This window comes from Eubalaena glacialis, chromosome 14, assembly GCF_028564815.1.
Source record: "Eubalaena glacialis isolate mEubGla1 chromosome 14, mEubGla1.1.hap2.+ XY, whole genome shotgun sequence".
NCBI lineage: Eukaryota > Metazoa > Chordata > Mammalia > Artiodactyla > Balaenidae > Eubalaena > Eubalaena glacialis.
Window position 1 is genome coordinate 50,282,474 of NC_083729.1, and position 18,798 is coordinate 50,301,271.

At 38.1% G+C, this 18,798-nt stretch overlaps 1 long non-coding RNA gene across 3 annotated transcripts in view; it reads left to right on the forward strand.

The window, feature by feature from the left end:
• The window catches only part of LOC133105377 (uncharacterized), a 589,177-nt gene that overhangs the window by 194,902 nt on the left and 375,477 nt on the right, over positions 1 to 18,798 (forward strand). For all 3 annotated transcript variants that reach the window (XR_009703846.1, XR_009703845.1, XR_009703847.1), the window contains one exon: positions 18,052 to 18,111. This is a non-coding gene — a long non-coding RNA (uncharacterized LOC133105377). The remainder of the gene's footprint in view (positions 1 to 18,051; positions 18,112 to 18,798) is intronic.

The following is an 18,798-nucleotide window of genomic DNA, read 5'->3' on the forward strand; positions in this document are numbered from 1 at the left end:
TTATTTATTTATTTATTTATATATCTTTGGCTGCATTGGGTCTTCGTTGCTGCACGCAGGCTTTCTCTAGTTGTGGCGAGGGGGGACTACTCTTCGTTGCGGTGCGTGGACTTCTCATTGTGGTGGCTTCTCTTGTTGTGGAGCACGGGCTCTAGGTGCGCGGGCTTCAGTAGTTGTGGCTCGTGGGCTCTAGGCACGCGGGCTTCAGTAGTTGTGGCACGCGGGCTTAGTTGCTCCGCGGCATGTGGGATCTTCCCGGACCAGGGCTCGAACCCGTGTTCCCTGCATTGGCAAGTGGATTCTTAACCACTGCGTGACCAGGGAAGCCCCTGTTCCTTATTTTTAAAATAATGAATAAAGTAATATGCATCTTAAATTCTTCCTGCTTTGAGTCTATTTGAAATTCATAAAAAATTATATTGGGCAATTTTAACCATATGCAAATACAAGTAAAATAACACTTCTATAAGATAAACACAAGGATTATAACTGACTTTATAGTTTAAAGAATAAATCAAGTAAAACGAAGATTTGGAGTTAGGTAGTTAACTTGGTTTAAGGTATGTGTGTGTATGCGTGTGTTTATTTTGCTAGATGCCTATAGTACCTAAAAACAGGGTCATGTCTAAAATAGGCTCATCTAAAAACAGTATCATGAATTTCAAATGATATAATTTGACTGAACAGAGGAATCTATTAACACATAGCATGTTAATATTTCCCTTACATTGAGGTACATGTGGTTTTATTGAGTATATTTACTGTTACAGACATATTTCATTTGTGTGAGAGTGTCAAATATAAATATTAAATTATATTTACTCACATGGTATTCCTCGGGCACTTGGATCTCCGCTGACAGCCAATTTTGGCACAAAGACTCCCCTACAGCTTGCTAAGCCTTCCTAGCAGGATGGTCTAGGAAGCTTCTACCTATGTAGAAGCTATCCATTCTTCCCTCATGTTCAGAGTACATCATGGTCTAAGGGCTCTCCCAACCTCTCCTATAATCCCATCTCAGCATCTGTGTCTCAGAGGACCCAGACTAATACAGTGTTTTTAGTTTATCTGGTTCTCTTTGGATTTTAATTATGTCAGCCTTATTTCTATCAACTTCAACAGACTGTAAGCAGTGAGGTGCTCAATAAATGTTTAATGACTTCATGAATGAATGGATGGCTTTTAAAGCAAGATTCATAATAATGTAATTTAAATATGATGTGTTTTTTGTCAACTATATGCTGCCTGTCTCTTAAAATGTTTAGACATTCAAGGTTTTAATGATTTTCAAACCTGAATATTGCTTGTTAGTCACCATGGCTAGGACCATATCATTGCATTTTAGTTGTTGACTGTTCATTTACAACCAACTTGTATTTCTGAAACACCTGTAACTGCTACTGGCTGGGAGAAGTGGGGCGTAACAAAGATGGATAAACATAGTGCTTGCTCTCAAGATGCTTACTATCTCAATTGACCAGAGACAAAATTTGCAAGCAACCAAAACCAATTAGCAATTAGGCAGACTAAACATGTGTGAGATTTGAGACTGAGAACCTTTTAACATACAGCCAAGAGCGCTCACAGGTAATTGGTCCACTTGCATGCAGAGATAATATGGCTAGGTTCCACAATTTTCTCAATATAATGAAACTCTACTAGCTGCTCACTTGGTTTCCCAAGATTATGGACTTCAAGTTAGCAATGTAGAATACTTGTGTCCTGAATAGAGAGTGTGGCCTCGGTCATTGACTACCCATCCTTGCTATTCAAAGTTTTGTCGACAGACTAGCAGCGTTAGCATCATCTTGGACGTTGTCACTAATGCAGAATCTCAGACCTGACTCCAGAAATACTCAGTCAGAATCCTCGTCTTTAACAAGTGACACACATGCACGTTAAAGTTTGAAAAGCAATGCCGTGGAGTCTTATCCTTAGACTATTATGTCTCTACGATGAACTTAGATCATGGCAGCCCACAAATTACCAGGAATCTCAGCTTGGGTGGCAAGAGTCTCAACTAAGTATTAGATTCCAAACCTGATGATCAATACTTCTTCATTAAAAATTAGTTATTTACTTTCTATACTCTGCATTGTTATCAAAAAGATGAAGGTAGCTTACAAAATGTATGTAATATAGTACTTTAAAGAGAATAATAATAGCAACAACAAAAATAGTAATGATATTGTTGGAAATAAAGGTAAAGAGAAAATATGATAAGAGAAAGAAGTCATGGGAAAAGGGGGTACACAAAATGAATGCACAGAGATCCAGTGTCCATGTCTTCTTTTGCAATAAAAAAGATTATTGAAGGCAGTGGGAATTATGCTATTCAATACCACCTGTATAATATCCCCATGAGACAGTCTTCCAAAATTTAGTGCCAGGGAAATCTTTGTCTAATTTGAAGAACTACTGTGCTCCTTTCTTTATGATACTAAAGCTTATATAAATTACCATGTTTCTTTCTTTCCTTGACTGCCAGGAAGCACAGGGCCAAATTTTATGACAATCATGGAAACTATTTTAACCTTCACACCTGGACTATTTCCTTTTTCTTTCTTTTAATGCTTAAAACCATTTAATCTTATTGTATATACGTTCTGTATTTTAACTCAGTTCAAATCAACTTTTGGAAAGGATTTTTGATAATGAATAATGACTTGTATCAACATCTAATCAATCAACATATTTTGTTTCTATTCTGTGGGATGTTAAAAATGATGAACAATGACTTTCCTGCACCACTAAGCAAAATGACTTGCTCACATCCTCTTAACCAAACTCTGATTCAGTTGATTTGAGCATTGAGGGCATGAGCCATAGAAGGTGAGTTCTAATAGAGAGGAAATGATTAAGGAATGATAATGTTGAAAGGTATACATAAAGGAAAGAAATGAGTGACCATGAAACTGAACAATTTCAGAGAGACATGTGGTTGTGGATAATACCCACTAGAATCAACCTCTATGGATCAGTTCCCATGATGTGCTGATGTCCAACCGACGGAGGTGGGACATCGGAGTCTGCCATTTTCAGTGTAGACAGGGGCACATCCACCAACAAGATTAGAGTCCTAGAAATAGTTGTTTCTCCTGCATAAAGATGTGCTCGTGTGGGTGGCTGTGGCCATGGCCATGGGAAGATGGAGTTAGGCTACTGAGTACTGTGCCCAGATGCAGTCCTGTGAATTTTAATACTTGAACATTGCCATTAAAGTTCCATCCATTTAAGCATTTGGGTCTTGATTAAATATAGACTGTCTGAGCAACAACGTATTTTCACTATTTTTCTGCATTCACTCTTTGGATGAATGAGATGTTTGTGGTAGATTTTGCAGTATGGAGAGGGGATTAAGGTTGAAAAAGCCTGAAGGCTTTGGAGGAAAAAGGAGAGTGGGGAAGGAGGTGGTGTGAGACAGGAGGAGGAGAAATGAGAATTTTCTCTTTGAGTACTTTCTGCCCTTCCAGATCAGAAAGGGTTAGTACGTTTTTCTTATTTATCTATTTCTTATTTATTTGTTTGTTTTTCTAGTTTGCAAGCCGGTTGTCTGTCGGGTGGGCAGAGGATTTTTCAGAAAGAATCTCAACAGCCTCAATACAGATCTACTTCCCATTTATCCATGTATTTCCTGCTCAGTTCTGTGAGTTAAGCTCTGAGAATCAGTATTAATTTTAGATTTTTTTGCTTATAGCAAGTTGTGTTAAACATTAATGGAATTGAGACTATCTTTTTAAAACCTGTGAATAATTCAGTTCTGCTTTCCCTAGTATTGGCCCTTAAAGAATACTAATTTCAAAATACAACACACATCAAAACTCTCAGTTTATGATCACATGTGATCTGTGAAAGTGATATATAGCCTCTTCCTGTATACTTTTTATGTGAATAATTACTAGTATGTACAAATAAATACTGAGTAATTTGGCTTTATTTTTTCTATTACATTGTAATGATCATTCTTAATTATAGAATTTTAATTAAATGTCAGTATTTTACTAAAGTTCCAGCATTAACATTGTTAATGCATGTTCTATGACATTCAGGCTTCTTGAAAGCTGTAAATAAAACTGTAGTAGGCCAAATCTACATAGAAGTCTTATCACTATTGTTATTTCCAGTGTTGAATAATATTTATTTCATAATTGATGGTTGTCAGCTTGTAATTTTTTGCCTTGTTATACCTTGAACGTTTTACGGTTTTCATTAATTTTTGTAGTACTGACACCCTACACTGTCATTGTATTTGTTAAATGGTGAAATGAAATAAGATGATCTTTATTTAATTATGTCTTATTGGACCAGAGTTTCTCAATCTGGGCTGCACAGTAGAAACACCTGGGGAGCTTTAAAAAATCCAATAGTTCATGCCACACCCCAGATTAATTAAGTCAGAATCTCTGGGGTTTGGACCCAGGTATCAGAATTTTTTAAACTTCACCAGCTGGTTTGAGAACCAGTGGATGGGGCAGAAAGCACATCTGCTCTGAGCCACTTCTGATGGCCCCAGTAGATTTTGCAAAAGATTCCGTGCCTCAGGCTTCATGCGCATTTGGTGTATTCCTATCCTGCTTCCTAAAAGCCAACAATAGTTTGAAACAGTGTAGAAAACGGTGGAAGTATTTTATAAGAAGTTTTACGTAACAAAGTCATTGGGTTATTACAGTACATGGAATTCCAAACCTTGAGTCTTTCTATAGGCATAATTGATTGCATCTGAAGTTCATTATAAGTGCTCTGTTTATGAAATACCCAAATAAGCATTCCACTGAATTAGCATTCAGCACTCCAATTGAGTCTGCTCTTCAAAGATCATGTATGTGAACCCACAGGGCAGACATATATATGGGAAAGAAAATAGATACAGATATATAGATTTATATATAGCACTTTCCTTGAGCCAAGAAGAGTTGGTTAGTCTAGGTTGGTGCTGGGAGCCCTCAAATTGGAGGCAGGAGCCTGAACTTTCCCTCTTCCTCTGTGTCTGCTTCTGCTTGAAGATTCTGTCATCTTTATTGTGCAGACAGTTAAAAATGTAAAATCAGGTGAGATTGATTTCTCCTCTCTCCACCGCCCACATTATTTTTTAAGTGCAGAATCTCTGGATAAATATCCTTAAGTAAGAAAGTTTAAGTGCCTCCCCTGACAGTTACAAATAATTTTATACAATAGGCAGACAGACAAATTGTGCTGATTGTATTTCTTTAAAAAAAAAAAAAAAAAAAAGGAGAGAGGGAGAGAAAGTCTGGCCTGGAGACTAGAGTAAATCACAAAAGTGATCTCAAGTGAACAGAGATAGATTTCTGGAATATGGTGTGCGGTGAAACCACTGACCTCTTATACACGGGTTCATGTCTTTTTCTACAGAAGCAGATGGGTAATAGCATAATGCCGAAATCATGCTCTACATAATATGGACCTAGTGATTGCAGACCTGATTGCTTGCCATATGGTTGCTGAAGGGATGAAGAGAAAATGGGATGATATGCAAACCCTTAAAAGCAACATTTTTATTGAATGGCCATTACATTAAAACCCAAACTCTGCAAATGAAGGCAAGAACTGTGGTGAATAATGATGAAATAACAAAGCAATAGAAGCAACAGCAGCATTGTATGGATTTTGTTTTCGATATGCAAACTAAGGACAGACTTATTTTTGTCACTTTGCCTAGCGTTATTATGAGCATTAGGAGGTAAGGTGGTGGGACATAAATGCCTTTAGGGCAGAAATACTGTATGTGTGGAGCATTGCTGCATTCACTAAGTCAGAGAGAGAAGAAAATAATCACTTGTCCCAGAGGAACTGAATTTGACTCAGAAGCTACCTGCAGTAGGTGGCTAACCTCTGTGAAGTTCAGTATATCAGCAAGAAGCTAGTAGTAAAAACCTGTTTGAGAGTCTAGTGTGATAATGTGAAATGAAGATCTTGTTTACTTTATGCCTTTGAATTTCCTCATGCAGATTTTGCTGCCGCCTCACTGTTGGCAAACAGGTGTATGGGGTAAGGTGGGTGCCTTTTCCCAGAGCATATTACAGTTTAGCTGAGCAGCTGTGATCTGTTTTGCTCTGAGTTTTGTTTTTAGTGGGTTAGCAGGAACAGATAGATTTTTTTTTTCTTTAAAGAAACGTATTTTATTAGCTTGCTTCAAATTTGCATACACTTCATTTCCTGTCTCCTTAATGAATGTTTTTCAATCATGTAAAAATCATAAGAGTTTGCGTTCTTGGAAATGGAACTCAAATACATTAAACTAAACCTACTAAGAGCGTGTGGAGGGTAATGAGATGAGAGGTAAAAGCTCAGTCCTTCAGTGAGACGTCTGAAGCATGTAATTTTATTTTAGCATGTCAGAGCTACTGATCGGGACCAAATAACCAAACTTAGTATATATTATTTTGCTCACAAATCTGTGGGGATTTGGGGAATTATATTCCCCAGTGCCTACCTATGAAGGTTTAGTCTTCAAGAAATGGGTGTTTTTAAAAAAGCCCACAAATAGCAACTTGCTATGAATTAACTTCCTTATTAAACTCTATTTTTTTTTCAGTTCCTAAGCGAATATGATTAGTGAGTAGTTGGAGTAATTGCTTTAGCTTTCCTCACACCTTATTTCTTCTGAACAAGTCTACTGCTTTAATTCATATTTCCAGAAACAGAGAAGTCCTGTGAGTTTTTCAGTTCAAGTTGGAAAGGGTTTGGGACCTCTTATAAACATTGTACTTGCCCATTGTTTATAAAAAGTTTATTTGGAGGAAGAGGTTGATGTTGGCTAATATGAGGTCTGAGGATGTTCTTTTTTTAAAAATTAATTAATTAAGTAATTAATTAATGGCTGTGTTGGGTCTTCGTTTCTGTGCGAGGGCTTTCTCCAGTTGCGGCCAGCTGGGGTCACTCTTCATCGCGGTGCGCAGGCCTCTCACTATCGCGGCCTCTCTTGTTGCGGAGCACAGGCTCCAGACGCGCAGGCTCAGTAGTTGTGGCTCACGGGCCTAGTTGCCCCGCGGCATGTGGGATCCTCCCAGACCAGGGCTCGAACCCGTGTGCCCTGCATTGGCAGGCAGACTCTCAACCACTGCACCACCAGGATGTTCTTTAATTTACCTTAATTCTTATCCCTAATTGTAAGTATAATTAAGAGTTGATTTGTTATGTTGGAACTGTTAGACCCACTCTCAAGCTAAGTGATAGTTTAGTTCAGGGGTTCTCAAACTGGAGGGCCAGTTAAAGCACAAATCACTGCATCCTTCCCCAGAGTTTCTGATTCAGTGCATCTCTGTGGGGTGGGTTGTAATCGGCATTTCCAACAATTTTCCAGTTGCTGTGGATGATACTGATCCCTGGGACGATGCTTTGAGAACCATTGGCTATGTTTTTAGCGTCTAGGGGTCATGCAGAATTTTTTAGCACCATAAAAAATTACTGATTTGAGGGTGGAAAGAGTTTTGCGAGCCTTCAATTTATTTGATGTTTTAAAAATAACAGCCTGCGCACCTAAGGCAACTAATGAAGCCACGTTGAGCAAGAACAAGATAACTTTGTCCCAAGTAGGAGTGGAGGTAGAGGTGGAACCACCTTAGCCCCGATGAGCTGGAACGTCCCACATTTCTTCACTGCTGAAAGCAATCAGCCAGGTCTGCATCCTGTGACAATAGGCATCGCTTAGGTTTGGTAGCTGAGACCTGTGCACCTTCGAAATCTCATTTGCTTTTGCTGGAAGAGTAAGAATTTCTATAACAGTGTTCAAAGAACTCCCATCCACTTAAATGAATCCCAGAATTGTTAGGCATTTCATCAGCCTCATTGCTTTTATTACTTTCTGTGGCCTAAAGACATATGACAAGCGTAGTATAGTATTTAAGACATTTTATGTATAGCAAAAGAGTTTTTCGCCCCCAGTGATGAGGAGCATTTTCTTCCTGCCTAGAAAGCTGATTTTTATACAGCTTGACTAGTGACATATCTCCTGTGTGGCAGAAATAAGTTTTGCATAACTTTTAAGAGCCCAGGTTGACCTATTTAACAGATACCCGGTGCTACATAATGTATTTAGGTCAAGTATTGTGTTTGAGCTCCTCATCACTCTTGTACCAGGCTTGCTCTCCGTGAAAACCTCAGGTATATCACAGATACAGATATAGGCCAAGGGATGTTGCCTGATATCAAAATGTAATAAATCTCTGTATAACGTAATTATCATGTCACCCAATCCTACCACTGGAGTTAAAAAGGAATCTAAGATTTTAATGAAATATCTGCCCTACTGGTTTTACTTGAAGGCATTCACAATGCTGCTATTAACACGGTGCTGTGACTGGGAACCTGGAAAGCATCAGTGCAGTTAAAATGCTTTTGAATGTCATTACTATTTGGAATACTTTTCTTTAAAAATTAAAAGAAAATGGTGGTCTGCTATCATTTTGAGGTAACTTTTTACTGAAGTGGAATGATTAAGTTTTGACACATGTCTCTCAGGGTTGGGTTTTTTTCCTAGCAGAGATTTCTCAGGTAAAGGTTGAAGCCTGAATATGGGCAGTGCCATTATCCTAATATGTTGGAAGATGAATCCATCCATCTTATAACAATACCTCATTGCCTCCAAGGATCTTAAATTGTATAAAAGTACATGTGAATTTGAAATGAGATGTTGAGAAAAGGCAATTCAAAAATTATTCTAAGCTAGCTTTTAACATGTATTTATCTAATACATTTGTTCCCCCTGTATAAATGGAGAATGTTGATTCTTTTTTTTTTTTTAAAGAATTGGTGCTAATAATATCCTTTTTCTTGTACTCACGCCCCAATTCCTCTCCTTCAGGATACCTAAACAAGTGTTTTGAGCTTCAGGTCAACCATATCTGGAAGGGATAAGAAGAAAAGCTTCTAATTTAATTCTTTAGCTTTGGTATGTAGTACACTATTATTCCCATTTTCTTGCTCAGAAACTAAGATCCACTTGCCTATGAGTGTAAATCCATTGTCTACTGTAGGTTAGAAATCAGCTGTACTGCCTCATTGTGTAGTTATATTTTGGCTGCAGTACCCAGGCTGTAAAATCAGTGGGTCGCAACCATGGCTGCACCTTAGAGTCACCTAGGAAGCTTTTGAAAAAAAAAATACCAGTGCCTGGGCCCCAGCCCAGCCCATTAACTCAGAATCTCTGGGGATGGGGCCTGGGCAAGAATTTTCTTTTAAAGCTCCCCAGGTGATGCTAATGGTGCAGCCAGGGTTGAGAACCACTGTTTAAAATTAAACAACATATGAGATCGCCCTTGTCTATAGGAATCACGTTTTCAGCATTCCCATCTCTAGTCACAAGTTGCTACTCTTAAACAAATGAATATTGACTTTACACATGGAGGGAAAGAGAATCCATGTTATGAAATTCCTTTTTGTAACCTACTTACATAGAGAAGAAGGCACTCGACTGAGGTTTGAGAGCAGAAGCTCTGACCAAGGGTTATGAATATGAAAACGATGACGGCACTGGATGGCTTCCCTGTGCCTTTGATTTAGAACGAGAACTGGTGAGACAGGGTGTGAATGCACAAAGCCAGGCAAGGTACTCACCCACTCTCTGCCCTCATCGTCACCTATAAAATAGTGATAGGAATAGGGTGGCTATGAAAGTTAAATTAAAAATATTCTGTATTGACATACCGAAGGCATGAAATAAGTGTTTTAAGATAAAGAATTAAGGATCAGAGTTCCTGCTTTAGGCCAAATGATGAAGCAGTAAATTTGTCTCTCATTACTTTTGTTCTGTCTACCCAAGGGATGGATTAAAATGGCTATCAGTATTATGCACCTTAAAACCAAATGTGTAAGCGACCTTTAAATGAGCTGTTATTTGGATTATTTGGGTATCTTGATTACCACAGCTACTTGAAAAATGAATTCCTCTTCTTCACTTTCCCCTTTCCAGGACTATTTTTCCTAGATGGATATGATGTTAATACAGCTCATTATTATATTGCAGTAATTGTGGGAGAAGACCTTTTTGGGAATAGGGCACATGTGCAAGAGTTTTACTTTGTGAATAGTGGTCGTGGCCTAGTGAATGGGGGATTTTATGTGAGATGTGGTTAGTGTACTTAATCCCATCTACTGCGGCTACTCATCTTACCTTGGTTTTGGAAACCCCTCTACATTTGTTTTTGTTCATCTTCCAGAAAGCAAATACATATTTACTCTGTGTATTTTTTCCTTACTATGATTTTTTTGTTATTGTAATTATTTGAAAACATCATTTATCACCCCTAACCATTAACAATTTATTGCTTGCATATTTTACTTAACTGGTAATTTATCATCTTTTCTTTTGAAAGTTCTAGTAAATTTACTGGTACTTTCAAAAGAAAAGAAATCTAGCAAATTTTCTTGACCTTATTATGTTATCAGTTTCGTGTATGTGTGTGCACGCGTGAACTTCAACTTTTACATGGTTTATTTCTAACGTCCTGGTCTATAGTCCACCACTGAATTGGTAGATTTATTATTTTTAAAAATGCACTTAAATGGCATGTACCATTTTTTTCTTTAAAGAAGGAGATTTAATTTTCTTTTATAATCATGGCAAGATTTTTACAAATACAGATGCTTTTAATCATTTCATTTAGGTAATTTACAGTAATAATCTCCTTTACTCTATAATCTTACAATTTGGAGGAGAGAGCTGCATTTGAGTGAAATGGATACTTTTGGACTCGGGCATTCAAAAGCATTTCCTAAATATAGGATTTGCTTTTGTTTTTATGTAACTGTAATAATGACCCCAGTCTGAGAATGTATATATTAATTTATATGACGCTATTGCATTAAACCTTCTATGCTCAAAGGAGAAAAAAACCCCGCCCTTAGAGGAGAAAAATCATTCCCCGTGGTGCTGCTTCCTGCTCATCTCTTTGTCCCATTCCCAAGGCTGCCTCTAGGAGTCTTCATTTTGATTAACAGCCGTTCTTAGGAAGTGGGAGGCAGAGACTAAGATGCTAAACTCTCTCTGAAGTGTGTGCTAAATGATTCACAACAGTGTGAACGAATCAATTTCTGCAAGCATTCCCAACCTTTTAAATATGTAGTCTGCCAAATCTTTGTTGGATTACATTCAATTAAAAAAAGCACCTTTCTCCCCGGCACCTCTTTCCACACAACCCACAAGCATGCAAGTACTCCTTTGTCTGTTGGCTTCTTTTTACTTGCCCCAGAGATAGACAGTGTTTTGGAGAAGCATCTAATATCAATTTGTCTTTATATTTAAATGTCTTAAGGTCTGTCTCTTTTATTTTTATCATTGCTAGTACCATTGGGGTTCATTTTAGTGGCCCTGGATATTTATTTTAAGAAACTGCCAGAAATTAGAGAAACTGAGTTTGGGCTCATCCCTGTTGGTGCACAAATACGTGTGATGCTGAAGAGGAATTACCTTATCCCAAATGGAAGTGAAATATCCTTTTCTGAGTATTTCTTCATTACTTAGAGGGAAAATAAGTCAGCAACAAATTGATAGTTTATACTTAGCCAATTGTGCATTTAGGCAAAGGTTACTCGATTTTTAAATGCATCACTGTAAAGGGTGAGAGTCCATTCTCAAAACTGACCTGAGGCCCAAGTCTCATCTCCAAATGGCTCGATCTAATTGAAGGGCCACTGTCTATTTAGGGGCAGTTGGTGGCTGTATTTCAAGGCAGTAACAACAACACTCCGGCGTTGTCTGTTATTCTGGCTGGCTGATGTTCTCCCCCCATATGGGAGTACCTTTCAAGATAGGCATTATGGTTTTAAAGCAAGGATTTGGTGATTCCTTGTGTGTAAGTTAGGAACAGTCAAGCCTACCATAACCCAGTCATCTAGGCTAGAAAAGAGGTTTAGTAGAAGAGAGATTATAAATGACACACAAAGATGGTTCAAAGACTAGTGTGAGATCACTAGAGCTGAGGCTTTCAAGGTCTGGTCCGCAGACACCAGCATCAGAATCACCCATAGTACTTGTTAAACAGAGATTCCTGGCCTGTCCTCAGATCTACTGTATCTAAGATGCCTGGGGTGAGACCCAGGAATCTGTATGTTCACCAGGCTCCCCAGGTTAAGCTTTTTCAAGGTTGAGAACGCTGCTGTCACATTTTCACATTCTCTTTGACCTCTCTATTAATTTTTGCGAGTAATCATCCAATCCCATTGCACAAGCAGGGTACTCATTCTGAGAATACATTTGTTAACAAATATATGGTAGGAAGAGAAGATGGGCGATCAGGTAGCTAGCAATATAGGAAAAGAGGGAGAAAGATTGAATATTAGATACAAATTATTTTAAAGAAATTGCTCATGAAAACGAAAGGATACTCACTAAGAAAAGAAAATATAACCATATCAGCTCGTGAAGTTTTGTGCATTGAGCCTGATAATTTTCATATTCTCCTCTGGGTTGTCCCCGCCCCACTCCTCCCTCAGTATAAAACTATTGTAAGCTGTCTTAGAATTTATGCTCTGAAAGTTATTGAAGAAAAGTTTTCTTTTTGTGGCAAGTAATCATCATATTAAGTAGCACCAGGGGTTTTTGAAAGAAGACTCAGAAACTCTCACCTAGACACAAACAAACAATTATTAATGTGCCTAAATGGTGTAATGGAGAATATCAATGCATTGTATAAGAATACAAGATACAGTGGTATTTATGTTGGAGTGCAACATAAATCTGATCATATTTTGAAAAGAAACCGGAAAGCTTGTTGGTTTCCCAGTATTATAAAGTTTTCTTTTTTTCATTTCACAGTTTACATAGATGTAAATTTAGGGTTTGTTTTTTGCAGACAGCAGGGATGTTTCCCATTGGATGAGAAATGGAACTTAATGATTGACTAATCTGTGAAGCTCTGATGGGGTTTAGAAGGGAAAGTCTGAGTTGCTGGTGGGTTACTATCATAAGAGAGTATTCTGTTTTTTCCACATCCACCCAAGGTGAAGGCTTCTTTGTCTCTCTCATGCAGACTACTGTGGTCGAATTATAAACTTCCCCCATCAATTCCATACAAATTCCATTCTTTGAACAATAAAAGCCAAGAAGCCCAGAAAAGCAAAATCATATCTAGGTGGCCTGCGTGTACACCCTGGTTGCTTTTCCTGTGCACTGATTATTTTCTGGGTGAGTCCGGGTGAAGTTGCTGTCACTAACCTGTTAACTCATGTTAACAGCATGAATCATTCTTCCCCTAAGGGAGAGGAAGACAGTGTAGGCTCAGATTGCCTCCTCTTGGGTCGGGTTTCCTAGCAGCAGAGCCTGAGACAAGGAGGCATTGAAGAGGAGAAAGGAGTGAGGACGCAGGACAGGGCATGTGGCTTCAGCTAAAGGGTCACTTCAACTTACCCCACAAAGCTGATGTCCTTCAAGTCGAAGGAGCTGGCTTTTGTACCCCTATGTCAAGCAGTCCTTGTATGGGCTGATGGGGAGGGAGTTTGAACCTCTCTGGGGAAGCGGATCCTGTAGGCTGAGGACAGTTCTGCAGGAAAGGGGGCAGCTGAGGACCTTGAGCAGCCAACACTCCCCGCAGCTGGAAGAGGGCTGCCTCTGGGGGGACAGGAGTCTGGGTGGAGTACCAACAGCATCCACCTTTTGCCTCTTGTTTCTCACCTTTCCGATTCCTGCTCTACTCTGCCTTCATCATGCTAGCATTCTGTTCAGAAATCATCCGAGACTCCTCACTGCCCAGAAGACACACTCCCAGTTTTCCATTGTTCCCATCTTTTTCATCTCCAATCTTTGCCTCACTGCTCTTGCTACTCTCCCAAGGTAAACAATTCACCTTGTCCTGTACCTGTTTCATGAGTCCCTTCCCTTCCTCTCTACCTGACATATCTCCTTGCTCATCCCTGCATCTCCAATGCTTTCTTATTTATACCTAGAACTTAGAGTCAGCAGAACTATCGAGTTCCCATTCGAATACATTTTTGTTTGGGTAAATTATTTCACCTCTTTGAATCTTGAGTTCTTCACCTCTACAAGGGGCTGTTCAGTTCATAAATTCAAATGCGATGTTGTATTTTAAAGCTTTATAGGGTTCTCCCCATAGTACCCACGTATAAAGGGATCTGCCCACAAAGACACTGTGCTCCCTTTATTTTATGAACCTTTTTGATTCATTGTGTCAACTGTTTGGCATTTATCATAACTACAGTTGAATTATGATGCGACATTATCTTTGGCACACCATCTTCTTAACTAGAATGTGGGCTTCCCAAAGGCAGGAACCATTGCTGGCTAATACAGGGGGTCTTCCCTGGAGGTTTGTAAATTAACATGCTTGTTAATGACAACTTGTATCTGGACCATAAAAGCAGAGAAAGCAAGAGAGTTTCAGGCCTAGATGATTACAGTTGAAAAATCCAAGTAAGTTTAGGTTTATGGTTCAAACAGAAACTTAGAAGCTGATTGTGATATATAATGAACAGTGATGAAAAGCTCACTAGAAAAGGGAACGTTTTATGGAAGCAAGGGACCTCTAATACAAATATGTGTAAGAAATGAATGGTTCTAGTAACCAATATATTAGGCAGGAGGTTCCAAAAAAGTCATCTCCCAGTTATATTTGCTCTCTTCACATTTATCAAATTGCAGCCAAGTAAAATATGCTTTTAAAAACATTTTCAATTTCCTTAGGAACTTTGAGTTGGTATTATATACGCTTCTTTCAAAACTGGAATATTTAGTTAAGATATCTGATTGGAACTATATGCCAAAATGATTAGAATCAGTAGGTTAATTATAAAAGGCAATGTTATTAGGAGTTATTATTTATTCTGTTCTTTGTGTCTAGAGTTTATTTTTTTAAGTGTATTCCATCATGCCCTAAGGGTATTTATAGACAAAACTTCTTAGCAAGTCTGACTTTCATGATTTCACTCCATGCACTGGGCTTGTACAAGTGGCTATTGTATACCAGCCAAGATGATTCACTTTTTATCACAAGATGGAAAACTTCTTTCAGTATGGTTCTATCTTGAAATATCTGTTTTCTGCTACTGGTAAAATACCAGTGACATATGAGGTAGTAAGCATTCATTGAACACTTTTAATATAAGTAGTTCAAGATTTTGAAAATCTGAAACTTGGGATGGTGCTGAAAAAAAACAAGTGGATCATATCACAATAAACTAAACTTACTCATTTCTTCTTTACCTCCCACCATAACTCTAAATACAGAGATGGGGGAGAAAAAGAAATTGTGAAAGCCCTAGAGGAATGCCTCATTAGCCTGACTGTACTATAGTTGGCATTTATCTCCTTTTAAAACAATCCATGGTTTATGTGTGCTTCTCAGCTGAAACTTAGAAGATAAGAAAAGATAGAATATTTGGAATGTCATACACAAGGAAGCATTTCTGTCAAACACACTATTGAAGCTGGAAAGAAATGAAATTGAAACAAAGAACACCTGCTACTTTAACTCATTTAAAAAAACATAATGTTCTTTACTGGCTGGCTGGAAATATTGTATTTTCAGAGAAGAGAAAGTGCTAATCTAAATGGGAGAAAAATGTAATGATTTTCTATGCAATGAAATGAAATCAGAAATATTTTAAATTGGGTATTTCAGTTTGTGGAAGGATAGGTAGTTTGTATAAAAATGGCTTTACTCATCAGGTGGTGAATATTTCTCACAGATTGCCGTAAGGAGAATAAAATCAGCTTGTCACTAAAGTTTTTTTTTTTTTATTGACATCTTTAGCTTGTCTTCATGCCAGTAATTAAATTGCTAATTATGTGTTTCTGTTACTGTGGTCATGCTTTTATTACATAATTGCTTCAAGTTTTGCTCAAATCACTAACAATATTTATTTAACCTTTTTGTGCATTAGATAAATTTTAATATATAAAAGCTTTGGAACGAGTTCATTGACTCTGTTTTGATTAGCAAAATCAAAGGAATTCTAACCTTTCTTATAGTTACATGGGTTGGGTCACATTTTCAATGAGATTGCTGATAATTATTAATTCAAGCAGTAGCAATCATTGAAAGACCAACTGAAATAGAAGAGAAAAAAATACAAAGGAAACTTTTCAAGAACCCAGTGCCCATTCCAGAAAAATTAAATGATCTTTCTTGCAGCAATCAGAAATATAAAATTAATAATATTCCTTCATATGTGCCCGGAGTTTTCCAAAAAATATTTGATTAAATTATGGCTAATTCAGTTACCAAACTTCCCCTCCCCTTTTGAATGTAGGCATAATTTTTGTCAGTGTTTCAATGTATTCATAATTTTTTCCCATTTGTTTGTTTTATACAAACCATAAGAGACATTTTCTCAGTGAAGATTGCCTCTTTATTTTATTTTGAAATATTTGTGTATTTATTTCATTAAATGAGATAATGCTTTTTCTTATTAACATAATTTCCAGTACATTAAACATATTTCTCCACAGACAGAAGAGTGGTATCAAATTAAATGACAGCTAAATCACTTGCAGCAATTTCAACTGTTAAAAGAAATAAGTGTCTCTGTTTTCTTTGTGATCACAAGATGTGCTGTAAAGGGAAATGAAATACTAAAGAAAGAAGGGAAAACATAAAGAAATAATGACTGACTTATTGCAGTAATACCACTGAGAGAAGAAAAATTCACTACGAATAAAAGGAAAAATAATCTAGTGGATTTGAAAGTTACCAAAATTCATTTCTTATTGATGAGTTCAGTGGAAGCCTAATACGCAGTAAACTGATGAAAAAAAGTCAATGCAATAAACTATGAATGATGAAAGTTGAAATAAATACTTTGCGTATGGAGGACCATTATTCTAAATGCCTTTAATTTTTTAATAATTCATGTCATTATGTTTATAAAAAAGGAGGAATTATTGCTTGGTGGACTCAAAAGGCATGTAAAAAGCGTCTACAAGAATCTCATATTTAGTAATAAGTCCAAATGATATTGGTGACCTTATGGTTTTTAGTATCATGTCCTGACTTCGGCAGAAGTGCATTAGGGGGCATACACTACCAAATGTAAAATAGATAGCTAGTGGGAAGCAGTCGCATAGCACAGGGAGATCAGCTCGGTGGTTTGTGACCACCGAGAGGGGTGGGATAGGGAGGGTGGGATAGGGAGGGTGGGAGGGAGACACAAGAGGGAGGAGATATGGGGATATATGTATACATATAGCTGATTCACTTTGTTATGAAGCAGAAACTAACACACCATTGTAAAGCAATTATACTTCAATAAAGATGTTAACAAAAAGAAAAAAAAGAGGAAGTGTATTAGGGGAGGTGAACCTTACTTTTAAAAAATGGTGCTGATAAATGATATTGGTGCATTTGTACAGCATACTTTCTCCATCAGGGATAATCTGTTTTCCAAAAAGACAATTAATTTTTGGAAAGAACAAAACTCAGTATACATATTATGTGTATGTAGGTATATACTATGCTTGTGAACATTCTAAGGAAAACAGTGGCACTTTTCGACAAAATTCAGTGTTGTCACAACCATAAGCATATGCATACATATGCGTGTGTGTCTGTGTGTGTGTTTTTTTATACCGGCCAAGTTGTTAATGTGTTCAAATCAGAGCATAGAGGTTACCTGGATCTGTGTATTTGCAGGTGGGCTTATTCGCTCATTTTCTCTCTTTTCACACATCATTAAAAAAAAAAAAAAACAAACTAGTTAATTTAATCGATTCAGTCAGAAGGCAGTCAATTCAGTATGGGGGGAAAAAAATCACTGGAGTTACTTTTCCTGAATTGACTTTGACTGAATTAACCTTCTAATACAGTTAATTTTGAAGCCCTCTCTTCTCACACTCCTATCTTTCTCTCCCCTTTGTGTCCCCCAGTCAGTTTGTACCCTAACCCTTCACCCTCTCTCTTGCCCTTTTCTCCTCTCCTCTTTCTTCCTTCTGGCTTTCCTCTTCCTCCTTCCCTCAGTCTTACTGAGAAGCCTTTCCCACCTACCCCCTGCCCTCTCTCCCCTCCCACCACACACAGCTTCCCTTGACCCACTGGGGGGAAATATACACATTCTAAAGCTAGTTTTTCTTTTTTTGAATTACAGAGATTTGAAACTATCGCTTTGCTGAAAACATCTGGCTGCCGGTCTAGAATCTGACTCAAGGTAATAATTGTGATTTTTCCACTTTTAGAGACCTCTTCTTCCCAAAGGTTCTCGGGTCCCCACTCAGTGTAAACTTTCCCTCCATCCCTGGGATTGTTTTCTTCTCAATCTGGCACCCTTATGAAGGTGTGTGGGAGCTACAGGGCAAGTAGTGTTCTGAGGGGTAGGGGAGGACTGGCCTGGGGAGAGGGCTTTATCGATGTTCAGGAATCCTTTTGTGTGCCCACTTTGGAAATACTTCCTCTTATCTTTCATTTAGAATGCAGGGGATAAGGCAAAAGTGCAGGCCACATGCAAGAGATTTGAATTATGCATTAAGCTGATAATGCCCCAGAATGCAAGCTTATGTCAATAAATAGCTAGGCTGGTAGGAGGAAGGAGGTCACTTTACCTGCGCTGAGGGTACCACATAGGGAGAGCTCTAGAGGGGGCCGGGGTGAAGGGTGAAAAGGAGTTCACATGCTTTTAGCTTGCTCCGATGAAGAAGCAAGAGTAAGTTAATATTGAAATTATTGTCTAATGCTTATTTACTTTTAAGTTGCTTTAGCCAGGATAACAGGACTGTTTCCAGCGAGGGCCCTGTGTGTGCAAGGCTGCGTTTGTGGCAGGGTTAGCGCTTCTGTGGAACCTTATGTAAGGTTTCTCTGTCTAGGGGAGGAATTCATTTGGATCCTTTAATGGGACCTT